Source organism: Episyrphus balteatus (assembly GCF_945859705.1).
Source record: "Episyrphus balteatus chromosome X unlocalized genomic scaffold, idEpiBalt1.1 SUPER_X_unloc_1, whole genome shotgun sequence".
NCBI lineage: Eukaryota > Metazoa > Arthropoda > Insecta > Diptera > Syrphidae > Episyrphus > Episyrphus balteatus.
Window position 1 is genome coordinate 277,501 of NW_026605125.1, and position 12,500 is coordinate 290,000.

The following is a 12,500-nucleotide window of genomic DNA, read 5'->3' on the forward strand; positions in this document are numbered from 1 at the left end:
AGCAAAAATTGAAAAAAAAAATTCTAAGTAGCCAAAGACTTAGAAAAAAAGTTTAAAAAAACATATGATACTAATACAAAATAAAAAGAAATATTCTAAGTGGAAAAAGACTTAGAAAAAATTTACAAAAAATAATTCCAAAGACTTGCAAAAAATTTACATCCAAAATAAGTCTACAAAAAATATTATTTTTCAAGTCCTTACTTCCATTCGGAGACTTTAAAATGTCTGTAAAAAAAGTTCAACCACATTTTGATAGATAGTAGGTTTTTTAAATTATTTTTCGTGATACTCTGAATCAGTGATATTATTGAAGTAGAAAAAAAACACACTTCCATACATTCGGGACATGGAAAATCCATGAAAAAACTTCACTCAAGTCTATTTTATTAACAAACTTTTCAACATCAACAACTCCCAACATCAAATTCAATTCAAAATTTATATTAACAAAAATATAAAAAAATAAAAAATATAAAAAGTCCAAACAAATTTTTAACATTCAAAATTGACTTTTACCAACCTAGTAAAACTCGACCGCAATCAAGTGCATTTTTGGGCCATTTTTCCGATTTATTTTTTTCCAAAAATTTTATGTCCAAAATTTTTCTAAGTCGAAAAAAATTTTCAACATTGAAAATTGAGTTTTACCACCCTAGTAAAACTCGATCGCAACCAAGTGCGTTTTTGGGCCATTTAGTCAGCCGATTTAGTTGTTCTGAATAACATATATTATATAAAAAAGTCGAAAAAAATTTTCAACATTGAAAATTGACTTTTACCACCCTAGTAAAACTCGACCGCAACCAAGTGCGTTTTTGGGCCATTTTTCCGATTTATTAAGTAGAAAATTTTTTTCCAAAAATTTTATGTCCAAAATTTTTCTAAGTCGAACACTTGGTTGCAAGTGGTTTTTCCTACCCTAGTAAAACTCGACCGCAACCAAGTGCGTTTTTGGGCCTTTTTTCGGATTTCTGGAAAAAGTTGACTTTTTCCCATACAAAATTTTTCAAAAATTGCACTAAGTCCCAAAAAAAGGGTCAACTTTTTTTGTGAAAATTCGCCGAACCGAATGTATCCAAGTATGTTTCAAATCTATTTTACGGAATCGAGCATTTTCGATCCAAAAAGAGGAAAATATGAAGTTATTAGTTTGGTCATGTTATTTACCTCCACTTTGTTGTGAAAAAAACTCAAACTACCAAAGGGGGCGCATATTTTGATGTTAAGGAAACATGTATGTAAACCTCTTTCGATGTGGCTTTTTAAGTTGCAACGAATTAACTTACTGGTAATGTGGTATTATGATTGGGCGGGGACTCGCACCTCGTTTTCACCAAAAGTGGTACCACGGCGTTGTGGCTAAGAACACTGGCTTTGTGGCAAAGATGTCAAAAAAAAATACTTTAAGTAAAGTAATGTCGAAAAAAAAATAATAAATATTAATTTCCAATTGGGATTATTTGTTGAACATAAAAATGTTCATAAAGAAAAATTATTAAAAAGAATTATTAATTCTATATCATAAATAAATGGTTTATTTTATAAAAATATTCCAAAAACACTTCAATATATTGAAGTAAAAGAAAATATTAGAAATTTGAAAATAATCATTGATATGTATTTGTGAAAGGTGCTACACTAAAATTTAACAATATCAGAGTTCACCATACGGTAGGAGTTCTCTTTGTTAAAATAAAAATAGTTGTTATATGAAACCTTTGTGAAATGCATTTTCCCTCATTTTCCAGATAAAAGTAAAAATACAAAATACCCATACAAAATACCCATACAAAATACATACAAATAAATAAAAATAAAAATAAATTTACCAAAAAATATATACAAATAAAAATTGTGTTGGTAAAAAAAATAAAATAATAATTATCCCTATTAGGGAGGATATAAAACAAAAAGTATGTATAAATATAAATAAATAAAAAAAAAAAAAATAAAAACTTTATCATTGGATTTATTGAGAGGAGATTGATGTTATTTTTCAAAATTTCAAATAATATTAAAAATAAAATATTATAACATTATTCTGGTTGATCCTGCCAGTAGTTATATGCTTGTCTCAAAGATTAAGCCATGCATGTCTAAGTACACACGAATTAAAAGTGAAACCGCAAAAGGCTCATTATATCAGTTATGGTTTATTAGATCGTTAACAGTTACTTGGATAACTGTGGTAATTCTAGAGCTAATACATGCAATATAAACACGGACCTTTTGGAACGTGTGCTTTTATTAGGCTAAAACCAAGCGATTTCTTCGGAAATCGTTATAATGGTTGAACTCTAGATAATTTGCCGATCGTATGGTCTAGTACCGACGACAGATCTTTCAAATGTCTGCCCTATCAACTATTGATGGTAGTATCTAGGACTACCATGGTTGCTACGGGTAACGGGGAATCAGGGTTCGATTCCGGAGAGGGAGCCTGAGAAACGGCTACCACATCTAAGGAAGGCAGCAGGCGCGTAAATTACCCACTCCCAGTTCGGGGAGGTAGTGACGAAAAATAACAATACAGGACTCATATCCGAGGCCCTGTAATTGGAATGAGTACACTTTAAATCCTTTAACAAGGACCAATTGGAGGGCAAGTCTGGTGCCAGCAGCCGCGGTAATTCCAGCTCCAATAGCGTATATTAAAGTTGTTGCGGTTAAAACGTTCGTAGTTGAATTTGTGCTTCATACGGGTAGTACAACTACAATTGTGGATTGTACATTACCTTATGTATGCAAGCGTATTATCGGTGGAGTTCTTATACATTTATGATACTTATGTACCATTATGTATTCCTCCTATTAAAACCTGCTTCAGTGCTCTTCATCGAGTGCTGTTGTGGGCCGTTACAATTACTTTGAACAAATTAGAGTGCTTAAAGCAGGCTCCAAATGCCTGAATATTTTGTGCATGGAATAATGAAATAAGACTTCTGATCTACTTTCATTGGTTTTTAGATCAAGAGGTAATGATTAATAGAAGCAGATTGGGGGCATTAGTATTACGACGCGAGAGGTGAAATTCTTGGACCGTCGTAAGACTAACTTAAGCGAAAGCATTTGCCAAAGATGTTTTCATTAATCAAGAACGAAAGTTAGAGGTTCGAAGGCGATCAGATACCGCCCTAGTTCTAACCATAAACGATGCCAGCTAGCAATTGGGTGTAGCTACTTCTATGGCTCTCTCAGTCGCTTCCCGGGAAACCAAAGCTTTTGGGCTCCGGGGGAAGTATGGTTGCAAAGCTGAAACTTAAAGGAATTGACGGAAGGGCACCACCAGGAGTGGAGCCTGCGGCTTAATTTGACTCAACACGGGAAAACTTACCAGGTCCGAACATAAGCGTGTAAGACAGATTGATAGCTCTTTCTCGAATCTATGGGTGGTGGTGCATGGCCGTTCTTAGTTCGTGGAGTGATTTGTCTGGTTAATTCCGATAACGAACGAGACTCAAATATATTAAATAGATGCTTTCAGGATTATGATGTTGAAGCTTTCATAGCCTTCATTCATGAATATAGTAAAATATAATTGTGTTTGAATGTGTTTATGTTAGTGGAGTCGTACCTGTTTGTTTGTCCCATTATAAGGACACTAGCTTCTTAAATGGACAAATTGCGTCTAGCAATAATGAGATTGAGCAATAACAGGTCTGGAATGCCCTTAGATGTCCTGGGCTGCACGCGCGCTACAATGAAAGTATCAACGTGTATTTCCTAGACCGAGAGGTCCGGGTAAACCGCTGAACCACTTTCATGCTTGGGATTGTGAACTGAAACTGTTCACATGAACTTGGAATTCCTAGTAAGTGCGAGTCATTAACTCGTATTGATTAAGTCCCTGCCCTTTGTACACACCGCCCGTCGCTACTACCGATTGAATTATTTAGTGAGGTCTCCGGACGTGATCACTGTGACGCTAACGTGTTACGGTTGTTTCGCAGAAGTTGACCAAACTTGATGGTTTAGAGGAAGTAAAAGTCGTAACAAGGTTTCCGTAGGTGAACCTGCGGAAGGATCATTAACGTGATTTTTCCAATAAAATAAAATTTATATATATTTAATATATATAAAAAAGAAAAATAAAATATAAAAATAAAAATGTACAATTATGGTACAAAATGTATAAAATATACAATAAATATATAAACAAATACAAAAAAGAATACTTCAAAAGAAGTAAAAATACAAATACAAATTAGACTGGGTGTGTTACTATAAGTAATGCATTCAGTCTTTTTTTTTCAAAAAAAATTAAGAACAAAAAGTATTTAAACGGTAGCCAAATGTCATCGTCATCGAAATAGTGACGCTTATGAAAATATATATATGAATAAACAAACTTGCTATAGCAAAAGTCGAACAACAAAGGTGTCGTACCCTTCGGGGTAATATCCTCCTGGGTGTAAAAACCCGCCCTTCGGCGTGGCGTGTATACGTTGCGACGAATTAACCCCTAAAGGTGTCGTACTTGGACAATATCCCGGTACTATCCGGCTAAAACGCATAGCATAAGTTGTAACGATATATATATAATAAAAAAAAAACAAATACAAAATAGACTGGGTGTGTTACTATAAGTAATGCATTCAGTCTTTTTTTTGCAAAAAAAAATATGAACAAAATATTTAAATGGTAGCCAAATGGTGTCGTCATCTAAATAGTGACGTTTTTAGCCAATATACAAAAACAAATTAGACTGGGTGTGTTACTATATGTAATGCATTCAGTCTTTTTTTTTCAAAAAAAAATATGAACAAAATATTTAAATCGTAGCCAAATGGTGTTGTCATCTAAATAGTGACGTTATAACCAAAATACAAAAACAAATTAGACTGGGTGTATTACTATAAGTAATGCATTCGGTCTTTTTTTTTCAAAAAAAAATATGAACAAAATATTTAAATGGTAGCCAATTGTCATCGTCATCGAAATAGTGACGCTTATGAAAATATATATATGCATAAACAAACTTGCTAGAGCAAAAGTCGAAAAAACAAAGGTGTCGTACCCTTCGGGGTAATATCCTCCTGGGTGTAAAAACCCGCCCTTCGGCGTGGCGTGTATACGTTGCGACGAATTAACCCCTAAAGGTGTCGTACTTGGACAATATCCCGGTACTATCCGGCTAAAACGCATAGCATAAGTTGTAACGATATATATATATAAAAATAAAAATGTATAAAAATGTTGTACTTAGATTTCTTTAAAAGAAATTTATAAGTTAACGATTCTTTGGAATTGGACATTCGCAACATAAAAAAAATACATAAAATATAAAAAGAAATAAATTTTTATTTCTTAAAAAAAAAAATTGACTAAATATAAAATAAAAAAATAATAATACTCTAAGCGGTGGATCACTTGGCTCATGGGTCGATGAAGAACGCAGCAAACTGTGCGTCATCGTGTGAACTGCAGGACACATGAACATCGACATTTTGAACGCATATAGCAGTCCATGCTGTTATGTACTTTAATTAATTTTGAAGTGCTGCTTGGACTACATATGGTTGAGGGTTGTGATACTATGCTAAATAAGCTGCTTTTGATTTATCAAATGCGCATGTTATATTATTGGATTTGTAAAAATTCATAATATTAAAATATAATATATACCTCAAAATAATATCGAGCGACAGTAAGTTCGTTTTATCTATTTTTTAGAGGATGTTAGTATATAAAAATTTCTAACATTGCAGATCGTTGTCATAATATAATTTGGCAATTGAGGCATTCTACTTGAATTGATAAAATGGCTGAAATGATCGATATATAAAAAATATTTTGAATTGAGTATATAAAATTATTAAGCAAATAAAAAGTGTTAAGCAACCTCAACTCATATGAGATAACTCCCCGAATTTAAGCATATTAATGAGGGAAGGAAAAGAAACTAACAAGGATTTTCTTAGTAGCGGCGAGCGAAAAGAAATCAGTTCAGCACTAAGCCATTTTGTCTTTATGGCAAATATGGGATGCAGTGTATGGAACATCTATAATCTAGTATGAGAAATTAACGATTTAAGTCCTTCTTAAATGAGGCCATTTACCCATAGAGGGTGCCAGGCCCGTATAACGTTAATGATTACTAGAAGGTGTTTCCAAAGAGTCGTGTTGCTTGATAGTGCAGCACTAAGTGGGTGGTAAACTCCATCTAAAACTAAATATAACCATGAGACCGATAGTAAACAAGTACCGTGAGGGAAAGTTGAAAAGAACTCTGAATAGAGAGTTAAATAGTACGTGAAACTGCTTAGAGGTTAAGCCCGATGAACCTGAATATCCATTATGGAAAATTCAATACTAATATAAAAATATATAAAAAATATTTTAACAATAGTGTGCAATTTTTCCATATAAGGACATTGTAATCTGTTAATGTAATAAATATTTATCATAAGATCCATTACTTAAGTTTATTCAAATTGTTTATCTTCGGATTTTCAACATAAAATAAATGTTTTGGATTTGATAAATCATTGACAGATATAATTATATATTGTGCTTAAATTTTTCGGAATTTTACAATGGTAAATAGATCTATTGATTTGTTTATTTATATTGTATGCACTTTTATGATTAACAATGCGATAGATTCAGGATACCTTCGGGACCCGTCTTGAAACACGGACCAAGGAGTCTAACATATGTGCAAGTCATTGGGTATTTTTAATAAAACCCAATGGCATAATTAACTTAACTTAATTTAATGGGATTAGTTTATAATTTGTTATGAATTATTTATTCAATCCCGGGGCGTTCTATACAGTTATGCATAATGATATTTATATTATTTATGCCTCTAACTAGAGCGTACCTTGAGCATATATGCTGTGACCCGAAAGATGGTGAACTATACTTGATCAGGTTGAAGTCAGGGGAAACCCTGATGGAAGACCGAAACAGTTCTGACGTGCAAATCGATTGTCAGAATTGAGTATAGGGGCGAAAGACTAATCGAACCATCTAGTAGCTGGTTCCCTCCGAAGTTTCCCTCAGGATAGCTGGTGCAATTAAAAATTATATAAAATAATCTTATCTGGTAAAGCGAATGATTAGAGGCCTTAGGGTCGAAACGATCTTAACCTATTCTCAAACTTTAAATGGGTAAGAACCTAGCCTTTCTTGATATGAAGGTTTTGGTTGTGATATATTGTGCCCAGTGGGCCACTTTTGGTAAGCAGAACTGGCGCTGTGGGATGAACCAAACATAATGTTAAGGTGCCAAAATTAACAACTCATGCAGATACCATGAAAGGCGTTGGTTGCTTAAAACAGCAGGACGGTGGCCATGGAAGTCGGAATCCGCTAAGGAGTGTGTAACAACTCACCTGCCGAAGCAACTAGCCCTTAAAATGGATGGCGCTTAAGTTGTATACCTATACATTATCGCTAAAGTAGATGGTTTATTTTCGATCTGATTGAATTTAAATTTTGAAACTTTAGTGAGTAGGAGGGTACAATGGTGTGCTTAGAAGTGTTTGGCGTAAGCCTGCATGGAGCCGCTATTGGTACAGATCTTGGTGGTAGTAGCAAATAATCGAATGAGACCTTGGAGGACTGAAGTGGAGAAGGGTTTCGTGTGAACAGTGGTTGATCACGAGTTAGTCGGTCCTAAGTTCAAGGCGAAAGCTGAAAATTTTCAAGTTATAAAAAATAAAAAATAAAAATTAAAAAAACATTTTAATAAATTACAAAAATATATATATTATGTTATTAAAAATAAAAAAAAAAAAAAATATAAAAAAAAATATATGAGCAAATATAAATAAAAAAAATATACAAAAGTATATAAAAAAAAATATTAAAATAAAAAATTAAAAATACAAAAATATATATTATTATTATATGAAATAAAAAATACAAAAATAAATATTTAAAACACTTGATAAATTTTGAACGAAAGGGAATACGGTTCCAATTCCGTAACCTGTTGAGTATCCGTTTGTTATTAAAAATGGGCTTTTTGCTCATCCTGGCAACAGGAACGACCATAAAGAAGCCGTCGAGAGATATCGAAAGAGTTTTCTTTTCTGTTTTATAGTCGTACTACCATGGAAGTCTTTCGAAGAGAGATATGGTAGATGGACTAGAAGAGCATGACATTTACTGTTGTGTCGATATTTTCTCCTCGGACCTTGAAAATTTATGGTGGGATTACGCAAACTTCTCAACAGGCCGTACCGATATCCGCAGCTGGTCTCCAAGGTGAAGAGTCTCTAGTCGATAGAATAATGTAGGTAAGGGAAGTCGGCAAATTAGATCCGTAACTTCGGGATAAGGATTGGCTCTGAAGATTGAGATAGTCGGGCTTGAATTGGAAGCAATAACATGGTTTATGTACTCGTTCTGGGTAAATAAAAATTCTTGAATTTTGTTCCCCGGATAGTAGTTTACGTAACCAATTGTGGAATTTTCTTGCTAAAAATCTTAAGATATATCGCAAGGTATGTTCTTTTGATTTATAACGACTATCAATTAACAATCAATTCAGAACTGGCACGGACTTGGGGAATCCGACTGTCTAATTAAAACAAAGCATTGTGATGGCCCTAACGGGTGTTGACACAATGTGATTTCTGCCCAGTGCTCTGAATGTCAAAGTGAAGAAATTCAAGTAAGCGCGGGTAAACGGCGGGAGTAACTATGACTCTCTTAAGGTAGCCAAATGCCTCGTCATCTAATTAGTGACGCGCATGAATGGATTAACGAGATTCCTACTGTCCCTATTTACACAGTTCAGTTTTGTATCTCGTGGCGGACGGTTGTCTTTGCTCCGGTTAAAATTGGATTTGTTGGATTATTGGTGTTTTGCTGGTGGTTGTCGGTTTTTCCGAAAAAAAGGATTAGAGTCGGTACTTTTTATTACGGATCAGTGTGCGCATCCCTTTTTCCAAGAACGGCTTAATTAACCGTGCATTGTTTTGTGCCGTGTACGTCCCGATTTCGTGGAATCTTGGTCCCTTTTGGTGTTGTGTCGTGTCCCTTGTAAGCAGGTATAAAATTATACCTGCTTCATTTTTGGTGCGTGATCCTTCGCGGAAAAGGAAAATAAAGTGGTTTAGTGCGAGGAAATAGCAAATTGCTTTTCCAGGAACACGGGTGCAGCTGGTGTCTAGAAAAATTTTAGAGCGAGGATTTGGGAAACTTTGTTTTCCAATTCCAGGAACTCATTTAAGTGGTTGTTTTCGGTTTTTTCGGGAAATTGTGCGTTTAGTGCTTCGTGCCGTGTACGTCCCTTTTTTCGACGAACTGTTTTTTGGTAGGTGAGAAGGTTAGATTTTGTGATGGAAAAAAATAAGATAATGGTGTCGGTTTCTTCAGACTGCGACTCTGAAAATAATTTTTCAGTAGCGTCGTCGCAAAGAAAAATAAAAAAAAAGAAGTCTAAAGAGTCGCGAGTGTCAGAGTTTTTAAAAAGCAGTGACTGCGAAGGCAAGAGCGAAGATGCTCTAAAGGCTGAAAAGGCTCGAGAAGCCAGGAAGGCCAGGAAGGCAGCCTTGGCTATAGCCGGCACTGCCAAGCTCAGTGATAGTGATGAATTCACTTTTAAACATCCTCTTCCAGTATTTACGAGGAAAAGTGTGTGTGAAGTGAATGAAGGAGAAACGGTGGAGCAGGATGTGGAAGCCATGGAGGCGGAGGATATATCCCTCAAGAGAGCAAGGAAGAACTCCCTGGAGGGAAAAACTGAAAAAAAGACAAGGACGGAGATGGGCATGGAGTCATCTGCCACCACGGGGGTTGAAAAACCCGGCGATGTGGTGGAGGTGAAGTTGCCTGACCAAACTGCAGGCAAAGGTAAGGAAGTTTTTACTTTTAATATTGAAAATAACATTGAAAAATTAGTTAATGAAAGTAGGGAGGTTAAACTAGCTAAGGATAAGATAGGGCAACAGGACTCATTAGGAGTATTAAAAAGAATAGGGGTCATAAAAGACAAGATGGTAGGATTGATTGCGGGAAAAAAAATAGATCCAGTTAGCATTGGGGAAATGATCGTTATTTCGCATGAGTATGAAAAGTTAATATTTGAGATAGCATGCGAAAATGAGAGGTTGAGAGGGCGGCTAGAAGAAAGCAAGAAATTGAATTCAGATAGGAAACCAGTGTCAGTCTTGACTGCAACCCCGATCCCAGCCCCACGCAAAGGGAAAATTTCGGTGCCCCAGATGCAAATCTGTGGCCCAACGGGACCTTTACCGAAGCCGGTGCCAACCTCCCAGAGGTTGTCATATGCGCAGAGGTTGATACAGGTAGGGCCTCTGACCACTCCTCCGGTCATCAAGGAGGCGAGGAAAACTTTCGCGTTGCAAATTAGTGCGAATGAGAAGGGAACTTCAAAGGAAGTTCAGAAAAAAGTAGCAGAGGAGATAGCTCCTGCTCTTGGCGTGCGCGTACACGCAATTGAAAATAATAGTGCAGGATGTAGAGTGCTATTCCCTACTAGTAGGGAAAGGGATTTAGCTATAAAAAATGATAGAATACAGAAGGAAGGCTTAACAGCTGAGATAAAGAAAGAAATAGGGCCGAGACTCATCATTAGGAGAGTCAGCCGGATGATTACATCGACAGAATTTCTGGGGGAGCTTCACAAGCTCAACCTAGAGGGCTTAACGCCTGAAGAATTTAAAAGTGAAGTAAAGTTGATTACTCAACCATGGGAAGGAAAACTAGGGAGAGAGGACTCACTCAATGTCATCATAGAGTGCAGCAACAAAGTATCAAAAGCTTTGAAAAACGTAGGTAGATGTTATATTAAGCACTATTCATATAGGGTAGATGACCTTCCACTGGTCATGTCTTGCTTTAGGTGTTTGAGCCTGGACCATGTCCAAAGTCAGTGTAGAGTAAATAATGTGATATGTAGGCGTTGTGGACATGCGGGCCATCTTGCACGCAGTTGTAGGAATGACGTTCATTGTAGGGATTGTGCCTTCAAAGGTTACCCGGCAGGTCACGATATGTTGACACTTAGATGTCATGTATATAGGGCAGCGGTAAATAGGGCGGCTTCAAAAAACTAAAATGGAGTTACAAAACAATAATTTAGGTAAGATTAGAATATTCCAATTAAATTGCAATAGATCTAAGGATTCGATGAGGGACTTAGGGCAGGCTATGACGGAGTCTCGCTGCAGTTTTGCATTGCTCCAAGAGCCTTATATATCTTTCGGGGGTGTAAAAAACCTCCCAGCGCACATGAAGTCATTTACCAGTAAGAGTGGCAATGCTGCTATTATTGTTAATGACTTCAACACTGAGTGCTGCGTTCTAAATGAAAGTAAGTGGGGAGTCTGCTTAAATGTTGAGGGAAATTTTGGTAGGGTTGTTCTATGCAGTATATACTGCAAATTTTCAGATGAGATAGAACCGTATCTGGAGTATTTGGATCAGGTACTGGAAATTGTTGGGGGTGCGCCTACTGTTTTTGGTCTGGACGCAAATGCTGTTTCTCCTCTGTGGTTTAGCAAGATAAGAGGACATACGTCCGAATCTGTTAAAATTCAGAGGGGTAACAGGATAAGCGAATGGATGACCAGAAACAGCATCCGCGCTGTCAATGTTCCTAGTGAATGGTACACATTCTCCAGTTCGGTTGGAGAGAGCGATATAGATATAACATTAGTTAATGAAGCAGCTTTCAATTGTTTCAATTTTCCCTGGTCCATTCAGGCAGGGAAAAGTATTAGTGACCACAATTTAATTCAAGTTGATGTCACTAATAACAACGAAAATCAAGGTGTTCTGTCACCTATAGAGGTTAGACGCTGGCATCTCAGTGATGTCAATTGGGACCTATATAGAGTCAATATCGAACGTAGGGTCACGTTAATTTCTTTACAAGAATTCTCAAGGCGCTCAGTTGATAGTAAAATTCAGTGGTTGACTAGTAATATTTGGGAAGTTAACGATAGGATTCTCAAGAAAATCAGTAGGGAAAACCCAAGGAAGATCAGGTGGTGGACTTCTGAACTCACTGAGTTCCGTAGGTTAGTCAGGAGATCAAGGAAGAAATTCCAGAGGGCTAGGAGTTCAAGACAGTCAGATGTTGACCAGCTTAGGAGTGCTTATAGACAAATCCTTTCAGAGTATAAGAGCATGCTAGCTAGGGCAAAAGAAAATGATTGGGACTCGTTTTTAGAGAGAAATAGGGATGACCCTTGGGGTCAACTTTATAAAATTTGTCGGAAAAAGAAGCAGGAAATAGGAGCTATCAGGGAAGGTGGCATTGTTCACCAAACCTGGAAAGACAGTATAGGAGCTTTAATAAGAAATTTCTTCCCCAGGTCTGAGCTTCCAGCTGCCTCGTTGGCGAATGAGCAGACTGAAGCTCCTAGGTTAGAAATAAACGAGGTAGAATTAGCAGTGGATAGACTTAGGGCGAGAAAATCTCCTGGTTTTGATGGGGTCACGGGTGAAATGGTTAGGGTTGTGTGGGAAGTTGTTCCAGAGTACTTGTTTGAACTCTACTCAAGCTGCATCAG

The 12,500-nt window shown here is 36.3% G+C and overlaps 2 non-coding genes and 1 pseudogene across 2 annotated transcripts; all 3 read left to right on the top strand.

Moving 5' to 3' along the window:
* Positions 1-2,041: 2,041 nt before the first annotated feature.
* Positions 2,042-4,033, top strand: LOC129920761 (small subunit ribosomal RNA). Its single transcript, XR_008773317.1, has one exon. It is a non-coding gene; the product is annotated as a small subunit ribosomal RNA (ribosomal RNA).
* Positions 4,034-5,353: 1,320 nt separating this feature from the next.
* On the top strand, positions 5,354-5,532 carry LOC129920833 (5.8S ribosomal RNA). Its single transcript, XR_008773370.1, has one exon. It is a non-coding gene; the product is annotated as a 5.8S ribosomal RNA (ribosomal RNA).
* A 309-nt stretch (positions 5,533-5,841) lies between these two features.
* LOC129920822 (large subunit ribosomal RNA) lies at positions 5,842-8,793 on the top strand (annotated as a pseudogene).
* Positions 8,794-12,500: the final 3,707 nt, after the last annotated feature.